Below are 13,003 nucleotides of genomic sequence, written 5' to 3' on the forward strand. Positions count from 1 at the left end.
ATCCCCTTTCCTTCTCTCCTACCATCTCTTCCACTCACTCCATAATCGGATCCATCAAGTGGTATTAGAGCTGAGGGCACCCAAATCTGAGCCCCGGCTAACCGCACATGTAGCGACCCCAATCGAAGCATTGGAATCCATGAGAGCTTGGAAGCTCTGCACATAGAAAAGCGAGGAGACAGTCGAAAGGCTTAATCTTGCAAGAAAATTGAGGAGTAGTGCATAAGAAATTGAAGGCTTGAGCATCCAATTGAAAGGAGCCGAGCTCAGGAAATCGAGGGGTAGCAGTAGAGGAAGTCAAGCAGCTTGTGTTGGCAAATTGAAGGAATGCTTGGGGGACTTAGCAGACAGAGATTCAAGAAAATTGGGAGTGAGAACCGTTTTGACATTGGAAGCAAACAAGCTTAGGCAGAAAAGCTTGAGGCTTGGGTGAGTTCAATCAGCGCACAGATCCGAACTCTAGAAACGGGCCAATAGGTTGAGCAAAAACAGGGCCATAATTCGGCAACAACAAGGCAAGCCTTGAAGAAATTTGCAGCAAATCAAGCAGTTCTGGAGGTTTCGCATTTCCCCCACCCACAGACACCCCTAGCTCCCATCTTGGCACTCGTCAGACCCACCCGACATACACATGTAGCGCTCGACACTTTAAAGAGTTTGCAAATTGTTTTTTTATTAAATTTTTTGCCTACACACTATGGTGTGTGCAAGGGATCACTCCCACTGTAACATTTAATGGCCTAAAATCTTATGTGTAGCGGAAATTAGCATGAACATAGTGGGCATTTCATTAGAATAGATTCCTAATGAGAATTACAAGAGTGCTTGGGTGGAGAGAGAGCAACAAAAAGCATAACACCTAGTTAGATAGCATCGACAATACTTTCAAAAGAGAGAGATATTAAGCTATTGACAACAGTTGAGGACCGGATTTGCATGGAGCCGGTCCCCCCTCCAAAAGGCTTTGTATTATGGTTTCTCCCATCAAGAGAGACATTGTACAATACAATTCTTTGTGTTCCTTCAAGACTAGCTAGTGCAATGAAGATGGAAGCTTCATACACCAAGCAAAACACTTAATCAAACACAACTTGAATTATCCCCGTTCTCAGACCCAAGACCTCACACACCTTCGAAGATGGTGAGAGCTAGCAGGGTATGAGAGTAGATTGAGAGGAAAAAGAAGTATCTTACGAGAAAGATGTACATCTCCTCACATAATCACTCATATTAGCATAGCTTAGCTTAGTAATTAGCTTGGTAGAGAAGATGAGCATGCATTGAAGCTTGGCTCTTGGTTGGATTTGCATCCACATGCCAAGAGAGTGTTGATGTAGGCTTCTATCTCACAAGCTTGGAGTAGGTGATGAGCTCTCCATTAAAGCTTGGGAGGAGATAGAGTATTCTTCCTTCACACATGGTCAAGTGTGAGTGTGTGTGTGTCAATGCCAAGCAAAAATCAGCCCCCCCTCTCTCTTGGGCGAGCCCTAGCTGCTAAATAGGTCTGGCTTTTGCCTCATTGGACCTCCCCAGGTCAAGCCAATAGGAATTAAGCAGCATAAGTGATAGCCTTCTGACATGTGTCCCCCTTTCCCCTTTTGTGAGAGCTTCAGGTAATTAAATAATTAAACTAAACTCTCATTGGACCCCTTTGCCTCCTGGCCAATAGGAATCAGGCAAGCCATGGGGCTCCTGAATGCTCATTGGACCCCTTGGGAGACTGCCCAATAGTCTTCTAGGAGACTTAATTCTCATTGGTTTCTTTTATTAAATGTTTTTAAATTAATTAAACTAGATTTACTCTAGCTTAATTCTCATTGGTCCACTTCAAGGGTCTTCCAATAGGAATTGGGCACACCTTGTGGGCATCTGGCCTAGGGAGCTGACATGTGTCCCTCATTCCCTTTGTGTAAAGGGAGCCTGTGTGTGTGTGTGTGGCTTTCTCTCTCATCTCCTACCTTTGGGGCTCGCCCCCTCCCATGTAGGGATGTGCAAAGACTTTTAGGGCACACACTAAGCATCCAATTTTCCCTAGGGTTGACCTTTGGACACAACCTTTGAATTTTGGAACCTTAGCATTTTGGAAGTCTTAATGGGCTGAACCTTAGGGTCTTTTTGGCCCATTGTTTCACATGGCTCTTTTGCAGATGGCCCCCCCTTTGGATCCCTATTTTCGCTCCTTTGGATCCCTACTGTGGCCGGTCTGCTAGCTTAACCAATATTCTAGCTTTTTCTCCTTGGCACTTCCCCACATTAAATGATCAGTTTAATATGAGAAAATCATTTAGGAGAATTAGATATTGATTATTATGACACCCACCATAAGCCCTTGACAAATCCGGCCCCCCCGATCACACACACACATGGCCATCTAGCCCTCGACACTCTCCGAACATCTGACATGTGAGAGAGAGATCCACTCTTCTTCTTGGGCATCCAAGAGAGATGTGAGAGAGTTTGAAACTTAGAGAGCTTGAGAGTTGTGAGTGAGCGAAAGAGCAAGCAAGAGATCTTGAAAGAAAGCAAGCAAGCAAGTGAGAGAGAGTGAGTAGGATTTGCGACTTCAACACCTCGTCTCAACATTGGAGACTCCCATCCACCAGCAGTGGGAGGCAGCCTCGACATCGGCGATTAGAGCCGTTTTGACACTGACTTTAGAGTTTTGCGCCGATTTGACTTGGTTCGACACTGATTTTGGTGATACTCTTTACACGGGCAAATTTTCAATATCCAACCCCAACGCAAGCGTTCTTGCGGATGACCATCTTTCCATGGATGGTTGTGCTTCCCACATGCATGAGTGAGGTACCTCTACCACAAAGGAGTGACACCCGACATTGGCACTGAGCGCACCGATCATGCTCTACAACACATTTTTGTCTCCGAGCACCTTTGGCGGCTATTTGACCTGTGCATTTTTGTCTGTTGGCAAAAATCGACACATATCTACACCAACATGTAGGTTATAGGGGGCTTTCGAGCCTGTTTACACATATATTCTCTACGTTTCCAGACACTTACAAACAGAGTGCCTTTCAGGCAATTTCGACAGGCATTTCAATAGCAGTTTCTCTACGGACAAATGTGTTGATAGATGCATGTTTGCATTAGCACACCATAGTGCTTTTGAGATCTTTTGAGAGCAGATATCCCCGTAAGGATCATTTTACTGCATAAATAGTATAGTGTTTGGTACATATTTGAGCGCAATCATTCATGTACGTTGAGTTGTGGACACTGCCCATTGTACTTCGTGTGGAGACATTTTTTTGGCTATTTTGGCAGTTTTTCTGGCCATTTCTAAGACTCGGACCAGAAGATCCCTTTCTGAGATTGTGGCTAGTCCTTTTGTGTCTACATTAGCCTTTGGAGGGTTGATAGTGTGAGGTTTTCTTTGAGATGAGTTATTCTTGAATGTTGAGATACCTTCGATAATACAGGTAGCTGGAGTTCTCCTCTTAAGGTACCCTTGCCATAGGATATATATTAGGGCAATTTTTTGTGCTTTTGATGCCGAGTTTGTTGTTACACATCAGTGGTTTTCTAGCAATTGAAGTCCAATGGTTCTTTTGAGCAGTTTATGCGTTTTTTGAGTTGATTTTTGACTCCTCATATAAAGGAGACTCCACCAAATTTTTACCACGAGTCCGTTTTATGCGTTCTTGGCACTTCTAGCTATTCTTACACAATGATTTTACTACATTTTGGTTTGAGTTTTTGCTCCTATTCTAGGAAAAACTCTACCAAAATTATCCCATGCAATTTTCCATAAAGTTTTTGGCTACATTCTCTCAATCATGGCTGCAAGTAGTGCTTCCGAAAGAGAAGAGTACTACTTCAAAAAGTTTAATGGCTCAAAATTTGTCATTTGGAGGTAGTATATGCAAGATATTTTGATCAACAAAGGCTGGATAGCACCCTTGCATGCAAGAAGAGAGAATGCGTACACTAATGATGGGTGGGATGACTTGAATGAGCATATTATGGCGACCATTTGCCTACACCTTAGTGAATCCATTTACTTTACCATAATGGATAAGACCAATGCCAAAGATTTGTGGGATGCTCTATGTCAGGCTTGGGATGGCAACAACACCTTGAAAACAAGGTTTTCTTGATGAAGAAATTGATACGCATGAACATGAAAGAAGGCAGTAATGTTAGTTCTCACTTGAACGAGTTCAACACATGTATTCACAGCTTACTTCAAAAGGTGTCAATTTTGATGATAAAATGAAGGTTATTTTCTTGCTATGTTCACTACCATCGTCATGGGATAACTTCAACACAACCATAAGCAATTCTGCACCCAATGGCAAGCTAGTTTTTAGTGATGTTGCTAGTGCATTGCTCAATGAGGATATTCGACATCAATCTCTTGATGCGAGTGGGCATGGTGATGCATATGTGGCTAGTGGAAATCGTGACAAGCAAAGGCAGTGTGGTCAAAGCCGCGGTCGTTCACAAGATCGTAGGCAAGGTCATAGCAAGAGTCGTGAGAAAGACATGCAAAATGTTGAGTGTTACTACTGCCATAGAAAGGAACACTTGAAGAAATATTTCCACGCAATGCAACATGATAAGGGCAAAGAAAAAGCAAAGTTTGAAAAATTTAAAAGCAGCGTGAAAATTGAAGAGCTTAATGTGGTTGAGTATCCAGCCATTGAGACAGTTTTTGACGTGCCAAACTATGTGTCAATTTTCACATAAGATTTGAGTCCTGATGCATCGTTAGCTCTTGACGAGTTTTATGCCCATAATGGGATTCTGGACTCAGGTGCTAGCTTTCACGTGACTCCTCACAAGGATTGGTACTCTACATATATTGCCACACATGGCACAATGATGTGCCAAATGATGTGTCAATTTTCACATCAAATTTGAGTCCTGATGCATTGTTAGCTCTTGACGAGTTTTATGCCCAGAATTGGATTGTGGACTCGGGTGCTAGATTTCACACGTGACTTCTCACAAGGAGTGGTTTGCTACATACATTGCCACACATGGCACAATGAATCTAGGCAATTTGTATGAGCTTAATATATGTGGTGTGTGATCATGTAAGCTAAGCTGGTTTAGATTAGAATGGTATGGAAGATAGACATATAGTATATAGACAAAGAGAAATGGTTGCAGGAGATAAGACATTTGAAATATAGAATTTCTCTGAGGATCACAGCGCGCTATAGTCGAAATAATCCTTTGAAAAGCCCTGACGCGCGTCGTGATCCACAACATCAAAAGCTTGTACAATGATATGGGCAACATCAAGTTTTCTATACGTAATGGCACTGAGTTTATGCTGCATAATGTTAGACATGTACCCAAATTGACAACGAGTTTGATGTCAGTTGGACAGCTGGATGATTTGGGTTACACCACTATATTTGCTCATGGTTCTTGGATTATCAAGAAGGGAAATTTGATCTTGCTTAAAGGCCAAAAGTCTGGCTCATTGTACTCACTTTATGTCTCTTCCGTGAAAGAGAATTCTATTTGTGTAGCTGAGCTACCGTCTACAGAGTTGTGACATAGCCAGCTAGGACATATGAGTCAAAAGGGAATGAAAGTCTTGCAGTGTTCTAGTTATATCTCTATGTTAGGTTACTCTACCTTCTCTTTATGTGAGCATTGTATCTATGGCAAATAGACTAGGTTGGCATCAGCGCCTTTGGGCAAGGATCTAGGGAGTCCTCTAGATCTAGTTCATAGCGACTTATGAAGACCTATTCGAGTCAAGTCTCTAGGGGGAGCATTGTATTTCCTAACATTTATAGACGACTCTATTAGAAAGGTGTGGGTTTATCTCTTGAAGCAGAAGAGCGTATGTATTTAGTGTTTTTTAGAAGTTCTTAGCATTGGTAGAGAACCAATCGGGTAGAAAGATTAAAGATTTGTGCAATGACAATGGAGGCGAGTATATCTCCTCTGAGTGCTAGGACTTTTGCAGTAAAAGAGGCATTAGAAGAATTTTAACATGCCTTACACACCCGCCCAAAACGGTGTGGCTGAGAGGATGAATAGAACCATTCATGAACAGGTCACTTCTATGTTGTCTACGGCCAACTTACCTCAAGAATTTTGGGGAGAAGTTGTTACGATGGCTGCTTGAAAAATTGGTCACCTAGTACACCACTAAAATACAAGGTTCTATAGGAGATGTGGATGGGCAAAGACCCCAATTATGACAGATTACGTGTATTTGGGTATGAGACATTCTCACATGTGCCAAAAGCACTTAGACAAAATCTAGATATTGTCTCTAGCACCCGGAATCAAAGAAGGTTATATGCAGCTCACATGTAACATTCAAAGAGTCTAAAATACATAAAAATCCAGTGAAAGACATTGAGTATCACAGAGTACAGTTTGAGGATGTTTCCTCACCGCCAATTACACAGAATGTTGGACGTGCTAATGATGCACCTTCCACCAGTACACACACGTGTGTTGCTCTAGAGAGAGTGGAATCCAATAGTCGAGAGCGGAATCCAGTAGTCAAGCGCTTCAGAGATCTACTCATACATCTCGTGCACCTGAGTGTTTTGAGCCAGGTTTGGACTACTTGCTAGTCACTGATTGCGGTGCACCCACTTGCTACAAAGATGCCATTCAAATGGACGATACAGTGAAGTGGGAAGACGCTATGCAATCTAAGTGTAACTCAATTTTAGCCAATGAAACTTGGGAATTGAGAGAGTTACCTGTTGGTAAACAGACATTGCCATGCAAATGGGTTTACAAGAATAAGTATATCACAGATGATCTCGACCTAAGTATAAGGCTAGACTGGTTGCCAAAGGGTTCAAGCAAATGAAAGGCGTGGATTTTGATGAAATCTTTTCTCCAATGGTCAAGATGACTACATTGCATCTTGTGTTTGGTCTAGTAGCCATCGAGGACTTGGAATTGGTACAAATAGATGTGAAGATAGTGTCTCTTCATGGGGATCTTGAAGAGGATGTTTACATAAAACAGCTAGAGGGTTTTGCGATAAATCCTGAGAAGCCAACACGGACAGAACTGGTGTGTAGACTTAAGAAATCTTTGTATGGATTAAAGCAAGGCTCGCGGCAATGGTACATCAAGTTTGATGAGTACATTCAGTCCCTAGGGTTACGTACGGAGCCAAGAGGATCACTGCTTGTACACAAAGAGGTTGAACAATGGTTTCCTCATCATTCTAATTTTGTACATGGATGATATGCTCATAGCTAGTAATCAAAAGATAAGATTGCACTTCTCAAGGATTCCTTAAGCAAGCAGTTTGCTATGAAATACTTGGGTGATTCACGTCACTTTCTTGGTATGCGTATCAAGAGAGATCGCAAACATGGTATACTTGAACTTCCACAAGAAGAGTATATTCACAAGGTCTTGTAACGTTTTAATATGCAAGGGGGGAAAGCATTGAGTACCCCAATGGAAGCATACAAAAAACTTAGCAAGCATTGTTGTCCCAAATCGAATGCTAAAAAGATAGAGATGGCAAAAGGTCCCCCTTCCCTTCTCTCCTTCCCTCTCTTGCACTCACTCCATAGTTGGATCCATCAGAAGATGCGTCCTTTTTTTCCAACAGTAACAATGCACACCATTGGATTCAAATATCGAACTATCATGCTCATAGCTATGCTTTCATGGTTGAGGACCATAACCCGTATAACCACTCCAACTTAGTACCACATCTGTCCGATCCATATTCATGAATTGAAAATCTAAGGACATATGGTACCCTTGAATCTCAAGTGGTACACCCTTTACTTGTGTATCACATACCTTGGAATCATGGCCGATAATCATGGCTACCTTGCAACAGTAAGAACTAGGGATTTGGGATAAATTGAGCCGTTTCACTAACTTATAGTTAATAAAATTATGGGAGGCACCGTCCACAACCAAGTTTCTCACCTTGTGACCTCCGATAAATTCATGCATACACACCAACTCGAATGGACCAAAAGTCAGTTGCCATATGCAAGCCGGGAGACAACGCTCGTGCACCACTTCGGTGTGTGTTACTTCCACATTGGAAAGGCAAGAAGAGGGCTCTAAAGGAAGCAATTGCACCATGTGCACTGCTTTCTCCTTACCTTGGACATCAGATTCCTCCTTAGGACAAACCTTTTTGTTGTGTCCACTGCCTAAGCAGTTAAAACATATTTTTTTCTTCTTTGCTTTCTCGAACTCTTCACTCAAATCGTCCCTAGGTCCCTTGGGCTTTTTGGACACATCAAATGAAACTACCTTAAATTTTCTCTTTTTATGATCATGAGATACTCGTGTATTTGCGTGTAAAGTATTAGGCATGTGTGTACTATGCAATGATTTTTCATTTGGATCATCATGGATATGAGCATGCACTATCGCCTCCTGAAGTGCCTTGGGATCATGGGTTTTAACGTGCTTCTTAAGCTTTGGTGTTAACCCACAAATGAGCCCACACACCTGCTAGAATTTATCTAAACCATCTAGCTTGAAGATTACATGAAGATAGTGTAAAATGTACTCAAAAAATGTCTTATGTCAATGCATAGAGTACTTGTCCTATGCAGTCCAATTTTTGTTCACTCTATTAGTGGACATAAATTCTTTCCTAAACACATCCTTGAAGGTTGCCCATGTATGTGGTATGATTTCCTTCTCCTTGAGCGACATTCCCTTTTTATAGGCTTCATCATCTAGTGTTAAGACTTTTTTTGTGCAGTGCCTTGATTGCATTCAAAATTCGTCTAAGATAGTGAATATCATCCCATTTGCTCATGAATATGCTCATTGTATCCTTGTTGTGCTCCATTTCCTCTGAAAAGTTGGTGGCTTGGTGTTCTTTAACAAGTCATCCACCAGTTTTGACATCTGGATTGGAGCCTTGATCCTGTAAAGACCAGGGGTGTTTATTCCAGGTAGGAGGGCCAAAAAAACCCTAGTCTTCTCATTAACACGGCCATTGGCCCCGATTGTTGCATGAATTGCACAAGCAGATAAGGCATGTTTCTCACAATCGCATTCAACTAAATTCTTTGCATATCAAGCAGTTCTATGCTATCTTCCTGGCCGTATCTCTAAAGAAGATCACTTACAACATGTGGAGCACATATTTGAATTACTATGGAAAAACAAGTTATCTATAAAGGAATTCAAGTGTGATTCTCTCAAAGATGAGATTTACTATTTGGGACATGTAATTTTGGCTTGCAGCCTTCATATGGATAGACCCAAAGTGAATGCCATTGTTAAACGGTCCTCCCAAAAACTTGGAAGAGCTTCATATTTTCTTGGAATTTAGTTGCCATGTGGACACCCTTCGTGAGAGTAGTCAGCTATGGGGCAATAAAAAGCAAAATTGCTGCAGAGTTTTCAAAATCAAAACTTTGATGCATGTCTATATCTAAATCTATGGTGTGACCCTGCTATGTGAGCAATGGGAAAGAAATAATTTGTATCAAAAACCACTTGGCAAACTTCACCTGTGAAAAGTAGAAGAGCAAACACGACAATATATGGCAATTAATCTCACCAAAGAGTCCAAAGACCTTTCCAAAACCACCTTTGGTGTCAATTACGACTTTCGAAAGATGTCGTAAACCACTTCCTTGCCGTATAACTAAAGAAGATCTACCCAAATTGTGGAATAATTTTGAGTTGAAGGAGATTCTTCACTCAAACAATTTTCAAGGACCCAAAATCCTTTTGAAAATGGTCCAAAACATTTGATGAATAAGCTGTTCACAAGGTACTGATTACACAATAGGTTTTCCAAAAACTTTATGCTTGGCGGGGATCAAAATCCCTTCACAAAATCTCTCAAAGTGCTTTTGAAGTTTTGATTCCCCAAACCTGTGTGTATGGGGGTGTGGCCATGGTGGGCATGCATCCTAACTTGGGTTTTAGGGTTGACTAATTCACCCTTACCCCAAATTGGGCGCCCTCATGTGAATCAGAGGTTAAAAAAGAACCACGGTGTCGACGTGTAGATGTCGCAGGGGAAGAAAGAGAGAGTGATGATGTACTCAATCGTAGACGTCGCAGACACGAGAGTTGCTCCCCGGGCCCGCACGTGCAAGATACTTCCACCCCGTTTCATGCAGGTTCGAGATGCCTCTTGTGTGCAAGGGAGCATGTCCACAACCATCTCGACCACGGGTTCTCTTCTCATGCCTTGCATGAGAATGTATACGAAGAGATATCACGCCCTTTCCCTTTGCTAAAAATAGCTCTAATAGCAATCTAAGGCATGGGCTATGAAACTTATCTCTCCACCCAGCCGTTTGCCTCGTTTATAGGCAACCCTTGAGCTTGGTTTCACACTAGTACATGGCCTCACACTTGGGAGGGAAAAATTACGCTTTGAAGAAAAGAGAAATATCTCCACACAAAATGGTCCAATCGAGGAGAAAATGGCCTCACTCAAGAGAAGAAACTGACCTACATATAGGAGAAGCGAATCCTTTCCTTAAAACGTTGTAAACATAGTAGGGACCAAGCTCTTTGAGGCTATCCCATGACAACACTACAAGGGAAACAGAAAGTGCATAGACTATGCCTTCATAGAATATCCTTGTCACATTCTCCACAGAACAGACAAGGTTGTTGGATCCCTCTTCTTCCTTAGTGTTTACCTCATCTTCGATATCTCTTTCTTGACTGCATTTTGCCTCCTCTGCATGTCATCTCTCTATGAAAGGGTGTGAAGAGTATGCCATACAAATCAATTATATATATGGATGCACACTGTGAGTAGCACATTGCAAGGCCTTCTTTAAGGAGACATCCTTTTCTATGTGGGATACGCTAAAGTGTTTTTAGAGTTTTCAAAAAATAAAAAATTATCAATTTCCTCTAAGCCAACCTTGTTCACTACTCTATTGATTGATTTTCGCTTGGTTGCTTGCTTTGTGCCAAGTTTGTAGAGAAGCCCTTGAATATTATTTTTAGATACCCTTGCAATTTTGTGATGCCATCCCATTCAAAGCGAGACATGGTTAGGTTGTGAACGACACTTTTATGTTGTAATGGAAATGGCCTATGAACTTTGAGAATAGCAGAATTAGGAGAATTAAAGAGAGCACTTTTGTGAGACTACTTTGAGAACATAGAGGGTGAACTTAATTAACAGTAGCAACATAACCATAGTACCTAATTAACTTGGCATGAACAATGCTTTTGCAAGAGAGAGAGAGAGAGAGTTTAGAGAACTTGACAATAGTTGAAGACGGGATTTATGTGGAGCCGATCCCCCCTCCGATAGGATTTTGTATTATAGATTCTCCCATCAATAGAGACTTGGTATAATACAATCTTTGTGTTCCTTGTGACCTAGGTGATGCAATGAATATGGAAAGCTTCATGAATCACAAGCATAACATAGACTTTGTATAAAGCATTAACCATCCCCGGCCTCAGTCCCAAGACCTCAAACACCTTCAAAGGTAAAGAGAGAGCTAGCGAGGAATGAGGATAGGGAAGAGGAGGAAGAAACATTTATAGGAGAAAGAAATAGTTCCTCACTTATCATCACTCTTTTTGCTAGCATACATAATAGCATAGTAATGAAGACGGAGAAGATGACAAGCTTGAGCATTGAATCATGGCTCTTGGTTGGATTTGCATTCCATAGGCAAGAGTGTTGGTGTAGGCTCTCAACTTCTCAACAAGATTGGATAAGGAGATGGAGTTCTTGCACTTTCACCAAGTGAGAATGTTTGAAAAATGAGTGTGTGAGAGGGTGTATACCCCCTTGCTTTGGTCGACCCCTCCTTGTAGCTCAAGATTGAAGCTCATTGGACCCCTCTAAGCCTAGCCAATCACATGCACAATGCACTTCAAGCAACATGGGTAGTCTTTGGACAAGTGTCCTCCTTACCCCTTTGAGAAAGAGAGCTTGAAAATATCTAGATATTTGTTGAATTGAACTAGAAGCTCATTGGACCCCTCTTTAGCTTAGCCAATAGGATTCAAGCGCACCAAGTGGCTAAGCATAGGGAGAGTCTAACATGTGTCCATGTGTCCCTTGAGAAAGGGGGTGCCCTTTGGGTGAGTGGGAGGTTAAGTCAAAGTTTCCCCTAAGTTTGGGGCTTTCCCCCTCCTTTGTAGGGTCTCTTTTTGACTCAAGCTCCTCAAACACCTTACCGCCCATGCATGGGAAGCTTCTCAAGCACCTTACTGATCAAGCATGACAAGAACTTCAAGCACCTTAGTCACCAAGCATGACAAGCACCTCAAGCTTGGGTCGGGTTCACACCTCGCCCTCAGCCCTAGCTTGCCTAAGGTCAAAGGACTTTCAACACTAACCTTTGGAGGTCTTTAATGAAGCTAACCCTAAGGTCTTTAAGCTCCATTAGATGCACGTTGCTCTTTGATAGACTGTCTCCTTTTGGACCCCTATTGAGATGTAACCACCTCTCCTCTTGGTCCCTTGATGAGATAAGTCTAGAAGTACTTATTACACATTGCTCTTTGGTAGACCATCTTCTTTTGGACCCCTATTGAAATGCAACCATCTCTCCTTTTGGTCTCCTAATGAGATAAGTTTAGAAGCACATGTCTCTATTCTAACTCTTGTTCCCGTTTATTCTTCCACATTAAATGATCACTTTAATATGAGAAAATCATTTGGGTTAGCTAGATATTAGATTTATGACATTACCTCTCTCTTGAAATCAGGACGACTATGAGGTATAGAAGATAAAGCCTAGTCATTAGTCCATGTTTCTTAGTGGCTAGAGGATCCCTTTTTACCCTACAACATCATTCCAAAATGGATGACTAGTCCATTTGGTGCTTGGTAGACTTAGCTGCCGCAAGCATGTGTGCTCCTGAGTCCATATCATATCTCCAAAGTAGAGTGACAAATTCTACCTGGTATTTGAGAGACGTCATCAGCACAAACAAGATTCTAATCATGCATACTATTTCAATTTGTGCACAATAAAAAGAGAACTAGTCTTATAAGACAAAAACATTGTTCATTTAAAATGTATTTTCATTTGCTTATTCTAGTGTAGCA

The sequence above is a fragment of the Adiantum capillus-veneris genome, chromosome 16 (genome assembly GCF_014529385.1).
Source record: "Adiantum capillus-veneris isolate H3 chromosome 16, ASM1452938v2, whole genome shotgun sequence".
NCBI lineage: Eukaryota > Viridiplantae > Streptophyta > Polypodiopsida > Polypodiales > Pteridaceae > Adiantum > Adiantum capillus-veneris.